At 43.9% G+C, this 12241-nt stretch overlaps 1 protein-coding gene across 1 annotated transcript in view; it reads right to left on the bottom strand.

Moving 5' to 3' along the window:
* hoxb3a (homeobox B3a) overlaps nucleotides 1-11214 on the bottom strand; it is a 43712-nt gene extending 32498 nt beyond the window's left edge. The window contains exon 1 of the mRNA XM_078270227.1: nucleotides 11191-11214. The gene's annotated coding sequence lies outside the window, so the exon portion shown is untranslated. The remainder of the gene's footprint in view (nucleotides 1-11190) is intronic.
* Between the last annotated feature and the right edge of the window lie 1027 nt (nucleotides 11215-12241).

Raw genomic sequence — 12241 nt, 5'->3', positions numbered from 1 at the left:
AGGCGTGCCCGGTGTGCCAAATTTAAACAAATCTCCCGTTAATTGGTCGCCGCAGTAATTCACAACCCGGAGCTACGGCCAGCCACTGTCATACTGAGCAACACCCGGAGTAATAATCAAGTGTACAAAAAAAGGGTGTGTGTGTGAGAGGGCATGCAGATGTAGAGGAGGAGAAAGAGAGCGCGGCAGTGAAAACAGAGCCGGATCAGAAAGAGCAGCCCATGGCTGCCGTGGCGAGATCTCTTCCTCCTCTCCTTCTTCCTCGTTCCGGTGTATCATCGGTCCATCGACCGTCATTTTTGCCTCACCGTCTTCCCACAGCGGAGGAAAAACATGATTTATCGCGGGCAGCACCATAAACAACAGCACTCCCTCACAAACACACAATGGCAGCCCCGGCCGCACGCTGACACCCTGCCTCACTATAAATCAAGAGAGCTGGCTGGGAAAAAAAGGAAGAGAGAGGGAGAGAGGGGAGAGGGAGAGAGAGGGATGGACAGAGAGTCAGGCAGATATAGAGAGAGATGTAGAGGCAGACAGGAGGCGATGGGAGAAAGATGGAGAAGAATATCCAAGTGCTTCTTAAAATATAAACAGCCATCGGCTAACATTGCATTGCTCCCTCTCTCCCTCTCTCCCTCTCTCTCCCTCTCGCTCTCTCTCTCTCTCTCTCCCTCCGGTTTGCAGGCTGCCTTGCTGCACCGCTTCAACCTATAAACAATGGCTGATGATGATGGGTGGGGGTGATGTGTAAACAACACGACAGCAACATGCACGATGAGAAAACACGGCGAAAGATGGGTATTTCTGGGGCATATTTACCACGATGTTAAAATAGCCTATGATTCAGTGAGAGGGATGCGGGCAGGATGAAGGCGGCGCAGCGGCGTAGAAGATGAGGAAGAAGAATTGTGGTTTCCCCCCATGCAGTCACCTTCCTTCCGCAATACTCACGGTGTCCACAGCGACCCGCAAGACGCACACCCGTCCAAATTTGTTTTATTGCAGCCTCCTTCTCTCTTTTCTCTTCCTCTCTCTCTCTCTCTGTTGGCGTTTCTTAGTGTCTCCTCTTCTCCCCCCTCTCTCTCTTTTTTTCTCTCTCTCCCCCTCTCTCCACTGCTATAGGGGGGGCTTGTATTTTTTTTTGAAAGGACAGTTGGATTTTCGACGTCAGACAGACACACACACACACACACACACACACACGGACACACACTGAAGCAGCACCACGTATTACCGTTATATTCCTGACGAACACACATCATATCTATCTATTCTGCAACCTCTGCATTATTATTTAATGAATCACGTGGTGCACTGGTCGGGGCGGGGGTGGGGGTGATGGGGTGATAGGGGGTATCCGTGATCCTCTTCGTTCGTGGGACCCATCCGGACCAGTGCATGCAGGAGTGTTGTGTGTGATGAAGGACTCTGACTTAAAAATTAAAAACAATAAAACAGTACTTCTGTTCACCCTTTAGCATTTTCAGTGGGAGGCAATGAGTGGTGTGTGTGCTAAAAACTGTAAGGTAAAGCAGAGGCAGGCCTCACAGACGCACAGAGAGGCCGATAAAAGATGATTGTCACCGACTATGTTCGTTTTAAAAAAAAAAAATGACTGCACGTCTCAGGCTCTTTCTTCGTTATTCCTCACTGTCATCTCTCTCTCGGTTCGCCGTTTGTCGGCTGAACAAGGGGGATTCCTTATATTGTCCTGTCTTATATTTCAATGTTTCCAGCATTTGGAAATATTCGATGGTGACATGAGCAAAGCGCGAGCACATTTTTATCTGAGTATTGTGCATCCCAGCAGAGAGTGTTCCTCCTCTGTGGTGTCATGTTAGCGCATCCCGGAGCTCAACTAAATATTTAACAGCCACAGAGACTAACTGTCAGTTGAGACAAAGCTACGCCCAACTGTTTGTTTAATAATCACAAATGCATGTTCCACATCAAAATGTAGCCTAAACACAATCGAAGAGAAAAAAAAGTCGAATCCCTAAAACAGACCAGACCCCACTATTCTTCCACATCTGTGTGAACACTTAAATCAGAATTTAATATATTTGATTTGGACTTAATTGTCGAAACGCGTATATTATTTTATCCCATTAACACGTTTCCCTGGTGGGGTGGCTACCGCGCGTGCTGTAATTTGTAAAAAAAAAAAAAAGTATTTATTTAGAAGAAAGAGTAACAGACAGGTAGCACGCCGGACTGCCGAGCAGAGAAGAGAGCTGTTGCAGAAAGAAAGGGAGACAAAGAGATACAGAGGAGATAACTAGCCTGTAGTAAAGAAAGAAGGAGAGAGTGGCGGAGAGAGAGACAGACGAAAAAACAACGGAGACAAACCCCCGTCGCGAGGCCGTGCAGGGCAGCAACAATAGGGCGCTGGAATCCTTTTGGCGTGGTGTCTCCCGGTTCCAGAGCGCGAGCCGCCTCTATTGCGGAACAATAGGAGCTCGAGCGTCTTAAAAAAAAAAAAAAAGTGTTGAGGCCAGGATGCTAACATGCTAACCTCGCTGCTATGCGGCTAACAAGAAGGACTTCAAGGTCAGACAATGGTCCGCAGCAGCCTGAAGACACCGAGCCTTTCTAAATCACTGTCCGCCGCAGCAACACAGCGAGCTGCTCTCAGCCTGCAGGTAGCTGGGTGCTAAACATATAAAAGAAGCTTCACACAGTCAAGTGCTACTGTCTTCATCGGGAATGCCCAATACATTTAAAGCCATTTCTTTTAAACTATTGTGAGACCAGAGAAGAAGAGACAAATATGTGTAATATCAAATGAAATTAGCCAGAACTACTTGGTGGTGAGAGCAGAGCCAAAACACAATTGGCCAGTTTCTAAAAAAAAAAATATATATATATATATATATATATATGATCTACAACATGACTAAGGCATACAATAGCAAGAAGGAAACACATAGTAAACATATTATAAGTAAGACAGATGGGTGGCAATTTATTTGTTAGTCGCTTTTGATGCCCTAAAACGCACATGCACAGTCCTTTAAACTTGTATTCCGGCGGTTCCTTGATATGTTACCCACAGCAAGATTGAAATCAAACATTTGCGGTGGTGATGATGGCGTCTATAATGACGGCCATAAATTATAGCAATCACAGTGTGAAACAACAGCTAAGATAAGTAGCAGCAGAGACCTGGGCCGGCCTGACAACAGCAATGCGAATCAGCTCTGTAAACCTGGCACAGCCGCATGCAAAGCTATTACACACACAGAACCATTCCAATAGCCTAAACATCCGAATTATGATGGCTGCGGGTCAAGGAGATACTTTCAATAGTGCTGTAGCGCTGTAGCTTAACCATTGCAATCATTCATATGCTGCCATGCACGTGACAACAGAAAACACAAAGGAATGTCTTAAGATGATGGACTTGGTTATTTTTCTAAAGACAAATATCTCCTAATTTTATAGTTTCATATTTGAAAAAACGTGAAAGAAAGAATTCATATAGCTTATTTACAGGAAATTACAATCAAACCTGCAACGAATGTGTGATTCAAATCGGCATGAAATCATGGCTTACGGCTTATTAAAATATTATTTTAACACGTATTGGTGAGACAGAATAATACTAAAAGCCGATAATTGAAGTGATGTTGGAGTTCTTTGAGATCTTGGGTGTCTTGGTCCGTGATGGATTACGACAGGTAATTCTTCCTCCTCGTTAATGATTAACCAGGCTTTGAATAAAAAGAGAGAAACTGAAAATGTCTCTTTGTTCAAATGTAGAATGGCCGTAAAGTTAAAGTGTCCAAGACCTGCTAAAGTGGTCGCATTTTAGATCACAAGAGACAAGATTGGCTACTACTTGTTAATTGTATTATTATTATTATTATTATTATTATTATTATTATTATTATTATTATTATTATTATTATATGCATAGAGTGATCCGAGAGAGCAAGACAGCAGAGACAGTAGGCTAAGAGAGAGAGAGAGAGAGATTGATTTACCAAGCCCCGACATCTCGCCTTTTACTGCGGCTCGTAAATCTGTCTCCAAACGGCAGCACGCGCTCAAGCATATTTTGAAATATATTCTCCTGCGCGAGACGTGAGGTCTTCCCCGGTTATGGGATTGCACCAGAGACAAATCCCCGGCCGCTCTCACGAGCCGTGTGACCTGGCCGGTGGAACCGCATAACCCCTCTGCCTTACAATTGCTGCTCTATTCTTATTAGCCCGAATGTTAATCAAAAAACAATCACAACAAATAACCGATAACATTTCAACCATTATTAATGCATCTGTGAACGCGCTAATTACAATTTGTTATTATTATGAAGGGAACAGGATCCATACTTGATATTGGAATCCTATCTGAAAGCCGCCAGTATGCAGCCGCTGTGACTGTTGTGTTGTCACACAGTATCAATGACTTTTGAACAATGTTCGAAATGTCTGATTGTTAACTTTAGAACGTCTGGGAGTGAGCCTGCTGAGCTACAGCATGTATTAAATGCACTTTATATGTTTTACATTTTGTACAATTCCACTTACTTATGTTGGTCTTTGAATTGAATGATTTTCCAGGTGCCCGGTTACAGCCAGCAGTAGAACTATAGGAATATATAACACAATTAAGCCACATGCTTTTGGGAGTGTTGGCCTTTACAAACAGATATGCCCTAGATTACTGCTGATACAGATTGTAGACTTAACTGGCGTGCTATTTAATGCTGCCTATAAAGCATAGCGGCTACATATCTCCACAGTGTACAGAGATATCTACACATTTTGAATATATGGCAAGATTGGCATACCTGATAGCCTAAGTAGCAATATTGCAGGTCATTTTGCGTTTCCCTTTTCCTCCTTTTTCTAATATATAGAAGGTTTAATATCAATCGGAATTACCAGGGGATAAATAGCAAGGGAACGTTAAGTAATGGTCAAAATGAATTGTCTCGTCCTGAGCGGCAGTGTTTTTTGTTGTTGCTTCTGAAATGTTTGTGTGGACAAACGTGAGAGGCTGGATTTGCCAAATTCAAATTCTGATTCAGATTTGCTGTGCACGTGATGTTATTATAGACTATATAATATAAAAGCAGTCAGCGCGTCTTTGTCATTAGGATATTGATAAGTAAAAGGTATGGGGGTTGTTTAATACGTTAGTATCAATACGCTTGAACATGCCTAATGCTCTGTCATTAGTCATACAGGCCACAGAAGCCTATTTATCACTTACATGTAACGGATATGAGCGCTGCTGTAACAATGGTGGAGTTATCACACTGTAGGCCTGCTTTTCTCCATTCACTAAATGCAGCATCACAGATTGCCAAACTGCAGGATCACTTTAAAATTAAGGAAACTAAATATAAGGGTTAAACGTTGATGTTTGTATGACTTCTTAATCGATACCAATGTAGGGCTATGGGTATTATTTATTAGTCAGTGATAGGACGGTAGGATAGCCTACTTAAATGCTTTGGGTTGCCAGGTTATGACACAACTGCGGATTTGATGTAAAACAAAAATGAAAATGAAAGAATGTTGCGTTTGTTTCATTAAGCATAAATCTGCTGTTAGATTTAGAAAGTCATTCGTGGTTTTGGCTCAGATGCTGTGGCGTCTTTTTCTTATGAGAGGGGAGTCAAAGAGTCCACTATAGGGTCCTCTTCCTTATTGATACAAGTATAAGATGACAAAGGATAACGGGATATATATCATTTTTATTTTCATTAGTAATTAGTTATTCGTTTACCTATTGACTAACGTTACACTCCATAACAGCCACAATGCCGCAGCATTATGTTGTGTGTATGTATGTATGTGGCCTGTTCAAATAGCCTAAATTGTGTAGGCGCGTGTTGCAACTTGGCAGCCATTCTTTGGCTCTCTCTTTTTAATACTTAATACATGTCTACTTTTAAACGGCTCGCACGCTCTCTCTCGCGCACGTACGCACACACACACACACACACACACACACACACACACACACACACACAGAGCCTGTGCAGCAGTAAAAGCCTGGCAGCCATATATCTCTCGTGACGACCTCCTCCTGCAGCCCGCGCGCCTGCAACATGACCTCCCTTCTCCTCGCGCTCTCCAGAATAATACATTTCTCGGGCAACGCGGCTGCATTGAGCGCAAGGAGAGAGAAAAAAACGCGCGGGCGATTTGTCTGGCAATTAGTAAATCACCGCAAGACTCCCCAGGTCAGAGAGAGAGAGAGAGAGAGAGAAAGAGAGAGAGAGAGAGAGAGAGAGAGAGAGAGAGAGAGAGACACACACACACACACACACACACACACACAGAGACAGAGAGAGAGACACACACAGAGAGAGAGAGAGAGAGAGAGAGAGAGAGAGAGAGAGAGAGAGAGAGAGAGAGAGAGAGAGAGAGAGAGAGAGAGAGAGAGAGAGAGAGAGAGAGACACAGAGAGAGAGAGAGAGAGAGAGACAGAGACAGAGAGAGAGAGAGAGAGAGAGAGAGAGAGAGACACAGAGAGAGAGAGAGAGAGAGAGAGAGGGAGAGAGAGGGAGAGAGAGAAGTTGGTGTTTGGTTGAATGTGTGTGTGTGTGTGTGTGTGTGTGTGTGTGTGTGTGTGTGTGTGTGTGTGTGTGTGTGTGTCTGTGTGTGTGTCTGTGTGCCTGTGTATCTGTGTTGGGAACCCTGAAAGCCCGCAGCTTCCTGTGTAAAGCTCCATCAGCTGGTCCAAACCCTTCAAACATCTCAGTGACAGCAGACTGCATCTTCTCTGTAAACTACCGGTCAGAGTGAGAGCCGCTCACATCTCCCTGCCTGACTCCTACTCGTTTCATGCTTTTACTTCACAGTTATTTACAGTAACTGCTAATCCCACTGAGTTAACATTAACAAGTCTCCTTTTAGATGGAGAGAAGCATCAGGACAAGTGACAAAGCTGCAAAACACAACAACTGGAATCAACATACAGGCGCAGACACCGACATATAATCACTACTTTCACTAAATAGGATCTCAGCGGGCATTTATGTAGCAGCAGAGCAGCAGGACTTTCAATTTAGCAAGCGTGGTTTTAATGAACCTGCGTGAGCTCAAGGCAGAAATTAGATTTACTTTATTCAAGCTTTTGTGTGGAGAAACTTGACAAACTAATCCACAACATTTCTGTATATCAATGAGCAGTAGAGCTATAGCGGTAATGACCAATGGGTTAACATTTCATTTCCTATGCCACATATGTATAACATGTCAGCTGAATGCAACATTGCGTATACAGTCTCACAAATATATTGAACACATTTGTTGTCTTTTGTTTTGCTTTGAAGCCTGCACCATATTCCTCTCTTTTATCAATGCATTACAACCTATCACGAAGCATTACAGCCATGAGTTTTCACTGCAGTTAACAGAATTGTAAAACAAGTCCTCATGGCCAAATGACAAAATAGGTTGTTCATCAGTCTCCACCAAACACTTTGTATGCTCATCCACCACCCAGAACACAGCATGCCACCGTATTTCCAGCTGTACTACTAAACAGGATGGTTAAAGGTGTCTGAGCAAACAAACAGTGCCATGTGTGTATTATGTCACCATTATGCTTGTGTGCATGTTGGCTGAAAGAAGCTGTTTCTCTTATATATCTGTTAATGTATAACATAAATACAAGGGCAAAAAATGCATAAACATCCAACTAGTCGATCAGAACTTAACCAGATCTCCTATTTGCTTGGTTCCCATGCTCGATCAGCTGTGATGCATTTGCTCCATCCATACCGTTAGAGTGGAGCTGGTTATCAAACCTGCAGTTCTTCCAGTACTTGAAGAACTATGTCGAACATTGGTGAGTACTGAACGTTGGTGGATTTCTTAATCTTGTTTATTCATTGCTTGATCAAATATTGGCTGATTTGAAACATACTTTAGATAAATGTATGTCTGAATGTAATTTTTTATTTAAGACTTTTAGTCTTGAGACTATAAAAGGCTGATGCAATTTGATACATTTTAGCTTATATTAAATGAATACTCAGCCACTTAAGATATCAAAATGATTCTTTTTTGGATATGTACAAAACGAAAATATGTGCAAAACCTTTCTACCAGTCTGAAAGGTGCTGTGACCTCTGACCTTTCATCTCATCTGTTGTTGGTCAATTATTACTCTCAAGCACAGTAGCATCTCATTTGCTCTTCTCTAGGTAACAATGTTGTAGAAATGATCAACAATTAGTCCAAAGGACAATCATCCAGCTGAGGGTGATGTCGAGCTGTTAGGGGGTGTCTGTGTAACATTTAAATGTGAAATAATCTATCTGCTGTACATTTGGACCCCTGGTGATAAAATTCCTTCTGTATTACAGTTGAGCAAAGTTCCTTTGGCAACAAGTGTGAGAGCACCAAGTCAAGCTTACAAAAGATGCAACATGGTCAACTTTAATATGTTAGTACAACTATAATATGTCAAATATAAGGACAACAGTTTAAGAAGATGGTCAGGGTAACAACAAGTCAAAGGTGTGATCCCATGTATAGTCACAAGTCCCTCTGAAAAGACCTAAAAGCAACAGTGAACCACATCTTGCTTGCACCAGATAAGAGAAGCGCATCAACGTCTGAAAATTAATGTTATATAGAGATCCTCCAATATTCAGTCTGGTCTCTTTGGATGCTGAATGAAATAGAAGTGTTGTGGCTCTGTACAGAGCTTCACTGCACAACAAGTGAGCATAAACATGGAGCCATCAGTGGGTCATGCAAGGTGCTAGAGATTGCATAGGCAATGTTATTATATGTTGCATGTCTTATGAGATCCTGATGAAATGTAAAATTGAAAATGAAGGGGCATACCAACACTGTATGGGAAATATTTATTGGCAATGAGGGCATGTTGGAACCAAACTGACCAGTAGCATTTTCCCCATATGCCATTGTCTCTGTGATGAATCAGTACTCCCCAACAAACAAACACACACACACACACACACACACACACACACACACACACACACACACACACACACACACACACACACACATATACACAGCACTCATCCCAGCTGCAGGTCAGATTACCAGGCTGGAAAATGACCAGCAGCCATCAACCCAATGAATAGCAGTGGCTGCAGTTCACTGAATTGCTGACAATCAGTTTTACAGTAAAAATATCAACATTCTATTCTATTGATTTCTATTTATTGGCTACTGTGAATTAGCTTTTCAAAACGAGTACCATGTCCTGAATTTCAAACACAGTATAAAATTCTGAATACAGCATGCAAACATGGCTGCAACTAGCCTGGAAGTTAAAACGGGCTGCTCATCAGCTTTTCAGCAAGGCAATCAGGAGGGGCAGGCTCTGTTTACACTGAGGTTCCAGTCTATCCAAATACTGTCCAGCATCAGGCTGCACATTCTCTCTGTTCCAGCCTTTCTAGCAGGCTTGGCTGACCCTTTCATACCAAATCATACAGTTAGAATAACTCACAGCACCGTGTGTTAAAGTGCTCAAGGCTTTCGAGATAGAAGACTACATCTGAAAATACTTGCAAAAACAGTATCCTGGTCAAGTAAAAGGACAAATAATATGAATGTCATTATGTTAAGCTGTGCAATATTTTCCAAAAAATTAGGAGTGGGAATTTCAGCCAGTCTCAACAAAGCCCTAATTTAACTGAGCGTCAGCAGTGGCCTGTCGCTGACCCCTGCCCAGGTGGTTAGCTTACTTGTCTGTCTGTCTGGGTGTGGGATGGAGATATGGCCGCCGTGCCCCCGGGGTACAGTGCCCTGAACTCTGCCTGTTATGACTAAGGGGCCTGGGGGCACCGGAGGTCTGGGAATGTCCGAGGGAGTGGAGGGACCAGCAGCATTGCGAGGTCAAGGGGGACCTGGAGTGGTGGGGGTAGGGGTGTAGTGGGGGGGGGGGGGGGTAACCACGGGTCAGCCTCTGGCTTCAGAGCTAGTGGACCTCATCGGTCAGAAAAACGTGGCCCCTAGTTGAACCCTCTGTGGCCGCAGCTTGGCCATTCCGCTGCCCTGCATGACCATCGATTTTTTTCCCTCCTCCACCTCTCTCTGCCTTTCCTTCGATACCCGCCGCTTATATTTCTCTCATTTGTTTCTCTTACTTCTCCACGCATCGCATCACGCCATGGCCTGCATCCCCCTGAGAGGCCAGAGCCCCTCCACCAGAACCGCTGCCCCTTTATTTTTAATCCCGGGCTAGATTGATTTCTGAAGGGGTCAAACAGGAGTGAGTGCGCTTCCTAAGGCCGCTACTGTCGGCTCAGCAGATACCGGAGGCCTGAGCGCGCACGGCGACCGGCAATCGTTCGCAGTTCATTTGGAAAACCTCGCAGATCGTTTGTTTTCGAGGTAAATTGTTTTGGAGAGCAACCGAGAGAGTATCCATTAACCAGTGCTCCCCCCTGTTCTTTTAATTTTTCTCTTTCACCCATACCTCCTCCCCCTGCAACCCTCTCTCCAAATGAGCGCCGTATTATTCATATTCCCACCGCATTCGCCATAGCCTGTTTGCACCTGGCCGACAAAACACACACACACACACACACACACACACACACACACACACACACACACACACACACACACACACACACACAGTATCTCATTAAAAGCTATAGGCTATAGCAACACTTTATAACCACAGAAACACAGCCAAGACAAAATGCATAATAAGCTCCGGGTGAACCAGGAATTATTCACACGGGCCATTCTGTCATACATTAGCGCGAGAATTTTCTGAATTTTCTGCTTAGGCGACTGTGTTAAATGTGGTGTCCATTTGGTGTCCACGGACAGTAGCACAATTTACGCACAACAGATGCTCAAGAGGCGGCAGGCCTCGTGAGTGACAAATAGACGCAAAAGTGACACCACCGCAGCAAAGGGGGACGGAAACATTTGCACAAACCCAGGAGAAAGCAGCACAACACAAGCTTGTCATTTGTAGCTGATGCTGCAGGCAAACACACACACACTCACAGACACACACACCTCCCAACACAAACACGTATCTCCAAAAGTCCCTGCGCTAAAATCAAAGACCCCAGGACCATAAATGCCCTCTTCGCCTGACCTCGCCAAATGCGCAGGGGGCAATAAAACCATAAAAACGCCACCGAGCCATCAGACATAGAGGAGCAAGAGAGCCAAAGACAGAAAAGGGGAGAGAAAATGAAGTTCCCAGGCCTCTTACCTTAGACGCCACCACTTTCAGCGACTTCTGAGCCATCTTCTTCTGCTTCGTGAGGGCTCTCTGACTGATTTGTTGGAGTTTCTTAGGAGGGATTTTCTTTTTTCCAATGAGGAAGAAAAAAGTTTTTTTTCTATGGTAGGATACTTGTGGGGTGTAAAAAATAGCTTGCTGATGGCTGGGAAAGGGGAGGTGTGTATGTATGACTGTTTATGTGTGTGTGTGTGTGTGTGTGTGTGTGTGTGTGTGTGTGTGTTTGCGTGTGTGCGTGTGTGCGTGTGTGAGGGGGTGTCTTCCAAGACGTCTTCTTTTTCTTCTCCTCTGTCTGTCTCTCTGTTCCTTGCCCTCTCTCTCTCTCTCTCTCCTGGCAGAAGGGGTCTTGTGTGTGGCTGCCGGATGACAATAGAGAAGGAGAAGAAGTGTTTAAAGAAGAACAAGTGATTAATGATTGTTCCTTGTATAATTCTCGCATTTTTCTTGAGGTGTCGTCCCTTCTGCCCTGTCCAGAAATAATGGCGGTGAACTTTTTCAGATGGGTAGGGGGGGAGGGGGGTGCAACCTCACAAAATCTGCTCCCATTCACAGAAGCAGCAGAAGGCCCCGGCTGATAATGGAGGCTAAAAAAGAGTAAGGATTCCTTGGTGGATTTTATTGTGCACGGTGTCACCCTGCGCGCAAATTCATTTATTTCAACTCGGACTGCAAGCGCTCAGGGGCTTTAGGGGTTATTGTGGAGGCACATATGTGTGTGTGAACATTGAGGAGGGGGATCTGTTTAGATGCTTCAATATAGGATAATTGGTGTATAGCAAAAATTACAGCAGGATACAAATATGATCTTGTGTTGTGTGTGTGGAGGAGGGGTTTTAAACCTTAAAGCGCTCACAAGAAGAATGCATCTTCTGGAAAAGCATTAAACCGGAGTGAAAACGCACTGAAGGCACTTTGAAGCAGAGTGGAAACAGAACAGGGAAATTGATTTTTGCAGTAATGAAACAGTGAAATCTTTGAAAATGCAGGTTTACATGCTCCGAGTTTAAGGATTTAATATTTT

Source organism: Sander vitreus, chromosome 15 (genome assembly GCF_031162955.1).
Source record: "Sander vitreus isolate 19-12246 chromosome 15, sanVit1, whole genome shotgun sequence".
In the NCBI taxonomy this organism is placed as follows: domain Eukaryota; kingdom Metazoa; phylum Chordata; class Actinopteri; order Perciformes; family Percidae; genus Sander; species Sander vitreus.
Note: the sequence above shows the minus strand (reverse complement) of the source record. Positions and strands in the feature narration are given on the sequence as shown.